This window comes from Chaetura pelagica, unplaced genomic scaffold, assembly GCF_000747805.2.
Source record: "Chaetura pelagica isolate M959 unplaced genomic scaffold, ChaPel_1.0 scaffold486, whole genome shotgun sequence".
In the NCBI taxonomy this organism is placed as follows: Eukaryota; Metazoa; Chordata; class Aves; order Apodiformes; family Apodidae; genus Chaetura; species Chaetura pelagica.
Window position 1 is genome coordinate 65,251 of NW_009953658.1, and position 4,024 is coordinate 69,274.

The following is a 4,024-nucleotide window of genomic DNA, read 5'->3' on the forward strand; positions in this document are numbered from 1 at the left end:
GCTGGGGCAGCTGCTCCCAGCTCTGCTGGGATTTCACCTGCCTCGGGAGGCCTTAGGGGCAGCCTTTTGTCTTCTGGGCCCCGAGGCCACAGCCATGGGGGGGTCAAACTGCCAGGGAGGCTGATGGCTTCACAGCACAGGGGTGTTTCTTCCCACACAGGCCACAGCAATGGATTCCCTGCTGCCCCTGCTCATCGAGCTCCTGCAGGAGGCCGACAGGGAGCTGGTGGAGATGACCCTCTCTGTGCTCAGCACGGTGGTGCAGCACATGGACAGGCGCATCGACAGCGGCGTCGCTGTGCAGCTGGCTCAGAAGCTCCAGCCACTCTTTGACGCTGTAAGGCTCCGCGCCCCCCACCACAGCACGGGGTGCTGCTCAGAAATGCTGTGCATCTGGAGATCCGTGGCCTGCTGGGCCTCGAGCAGCCAGTGCTGAAGCCTTGCCCTCTTCCTTTCCACCAGGATGCCAACAGTGTGAAGGGGCCCTCTATCCTCCTCTTCCACGGCGTCATGTTGTTTGTGGCGAAAGAAGGGAAGGAGCCCCTGAAGCCCTATGTGCACCAGAGCCTGCTCCCTCTCTTCATCCTCTTGCACGATGAGAACCAGCTGGTGGCTGAGGTGAGGACTCATGAGCTGCTGGTGCTCCTGTGGGAGGGGGCTTGGCTGCCTCCTGCCCTGGCACCGCCCCTGGTGGGCAGCAGTGCTGCAGCCTCCTCCTGGCCTGGACTGCCTCTGTCCTGCTGCCCGACATAGGCTTTGCCCCCCTCCTCTGCCCGGGCACCCCTTCCACCCACAGACGTGCTCCCCAGCTGCTGCACCTTCCCCCCAGGGGCCAGGAAAGCCTTGCCCCGGGGCAGAGGAGGCAGGTCCTGTGTCCCGGGCGGCACTGCCACCTCCCAGTCTGTGCTGCTCCGCAGGCCTCTCGGGAAGCCCTGCTTCATGCCACCATGTTCCTGAAGAAGAGGAGGCTCAGCCAGCTGTTGCTGCAGGAGAAGACTCGGGCGGCCAGCAAGCACCTGGTAAGGATGGCCCCCAAGGCCCAGAGCCAGCCTGGACAAGCCCCCAGTGCCTGCTGTGTGGCACTGGCAGTGGTGCCTCTGCCCAGCGCTGCAGCCCATCACCGCCAGCCTGCGCCCGACACACCTTCCCTGCCCTGCTGCCTGCGGCCCTGAGCGCTCTTCTCCAGGCTCCTCTCCCTCCCCAAACTCAAGGCTCCAATGGAGAGCCAGCCCAGCTGGGCCTTGGCAGCAGGGGAGGCTGGTCTTGGCTGTAGGGCAGGCTGAGTGCCAACTCTTACCTCTGTCCCCTTGTGTTCTCCCCAGCTGGAAGAGGACAGCAGCAGAGTGGACGAGTACCTGGGCCAGTCCCTGCGGTACCTGCAGAGCCCACAGGAGTCCCTGCGAGAGGCAGCCATCACGTTCATTGGTGAGCCAGCACCCCGGGGGGACCCTCCCTGCCCCGCTGCAGCTTGGCCCAGCCCTGGCTGCCCTGGAGCCCCCAGGACCCCAGGTGGGGCCAGGGCACCCACGGGGCTCCCTGCCACCCTCACCCAGCCCTGCCCAGGGGAGGAGAGCATGTGGCTGGGCTGCTGGGGGGCAGCTGGGCTGCTGGGGGGCTGCTGAGGCCAGCAGCAGGGGGGGTGACAGGCTGGGGGTGTGTGTGTGTGTGCCCAGGGCTTGCCGGGCGGCACATAACAGGACAGCAAGAGAAGCTCCAGCCCATCTGCGAAGGTGAGGGAGGGGCTCAGTGGGGACTGGTGGGGAGAAGGAAAGACCCCGGGCAGGGAGCCTGCCCAGCCCGGAAGGGCTGCGCTCCCTATGCAGAGCAGGGGCAGTGTGGGTAGAGCAGAGAGAGGCTCCAGGGGCACGTGAGGTGTTCAGGGCAGCACCTCCCAGCTGGTGCCCTCGGCTCCTGCTCCCTCCTGGGCATGGGAAGAGCTGGGTGGGGTTGGCCTGACCGGGTGGTGCCCTCAGCTCCTGCTCCCTCCTGGCCATGGGAAGAGCTGGGTGGGTTGGCCCTGGCAGGAGGGCTTGCTGGGGCGTCCCTGCAGATCCCGCTCTGACCTTGGCTCCCTTCCTCTCTGTTCCAGCCCTTGAAGGCATGGCAAATGACAGCAGCCCCCATGTCTCACACCTGGCAGCTCAAACCCTAGCCCTGCTAAGAAGATCTGCAGAGAGGAGGCCTTCCCTTGGGTCTCGGATGCAGGTGTCTGTGCGCCACCTATGGGGGGCCTGCTGGAGCTTATAGGGTGTGCACTGAGCTCTAAAGGTCCTCTAGTCCAACCCGCCTACAAGAAGCAGGGACATCATCATGCTAGACCAGGTTGCTCAGAGCCCCATCAAGCCTGACTTTGAAGCCTCCAGAGATGGGACCTCCGCCACCTGTCTAGGCAATTCGTTCCACTGACCCATCACCCTCATGGTCAAGACCTTTTTCCTAATCTCAACCCTCAACCTACCCTTTCCTAGCTTTTAAAAACCATTTCCCCTTCTCCTGCTGTTACATGCCCCAGTGACCAGCTCTTCCCCAGCCTTCATACAGGCCCCTTTCAGGCACTGAAGGTTGCTGAGAGGCCCCCCCAGAGGCTTCTTCAGGCTGAACAGCCCCGACTCCCTCAGCCCATCTTGCTAATAGAGGTGCTCCAGCCTGCTGATGGTTTTTGTGCCCCTCCTCGGGACACAACCCAACAAGTCTGTGTCCTTCTTGTGTTGGGGGCTCCAGGTGGGCTCTCACCAGCTGTGCTGGTTTGGTTCTGGCAGGGTTTTGGAAGCAGGGGAGGGGCCCCAGGGCTGGCTCCTGTAAGAAGCTCCTCAAAGCTGCCCCAGCTCAGGAGGCCAAGGCCCAGCCACTGGAGAGTGACAATAGATGCACCTCTGTGATTAACCTGTGAGAGATCTGGTCTGACAGCTGAGAGCAGAGAGAGCAGGGGGGAAGAGCTGAGCTGGAGAGGTGAGGGCGGTGCTGGAGTGGAGATCTCCAGGTTGCTGAGGAAGAACGGAAGGAGGTGCTGGAGCAGAAATCCCCCTGCAGCCCATGGCAAGATGGCAGGCTGTCCCCTGCACTCATTGGGCAACGTGCCAGAGCATCCCCTGAAGGCACCAGGAGGGGGCAAATGTGACCCTGCAGCCCCTGGACTTTAGTGATCAAATAAATAGTTCTTTTCCCCCCAAGTTGTCTGTTTTGCTCAGAACCGTAATTGGGGAGCGAACCCTCCTTGTCATTTGTCTTGACTCAGGAACATCTAGCTGAGTGACACACACCCCCTGCCCCGTCACGGACAGGTGGCCCAAACTGGCCCAAGGCTCTGCCACACGTAGCATGTTGTGTTCAGCAGCAGCAGCTCAGAGAAAGGAGCCGGCAGGGAGGACGTTCATGGCTCTGGTGTCTGTCTTCCCCAGCAACCCTCACGCCCTGTTTCCACAGCGGTGCCCGGGTTGCTGCCTGCCCCGTCCAGCCTGGCCTTGAATGCTTCCAGGGATGGGGCTTCCACAGCTTCCCTGGGACAGGATCTCGCCACCCCCACAGGGAAGAATTTCCTCCCCATCTCCCCTTGTCAAGGTTTAATCCATCAGCCCTTGTCCTCTCCCACCAGACCCCAGGGAACAGCCCCTCCCCAGCTCTCCTGCCGGCCCTGCAGGCCCTGGCAGCCGCTCAGAGGTGTCTCCAGAGCCTCCTGCCAAGCCTCTCTGCCTGTCTCCACAGCAGAGCTGCTCCAGCCCTCTGCCCATCTCGGGGCTGCATCCTGAGCTCGGGACCCATTCTGGCTCCAGGGGACAGGCCAGTTGTTGGGCTTGAGCCGAGGCCTCTGCCAGCACGGGCTCCGTCAGGGCCGCCGCAGAGCGGGCCCGGCTTCCCGCCCATGGCCTCACACCCTCTCCAAGCCCACAGGGCCGGAATTCCAGCCGCATTCCCACCTCCTCCTGCCTTGTTGCTGCTGCAATGGGGTAGTGAGGGACTTGCCAGCCCTGCAGCCCCTGACAAGCTGTCTAGGTGTGCTGCTGAGGGGCCAGGGGCAGGGCTGGCC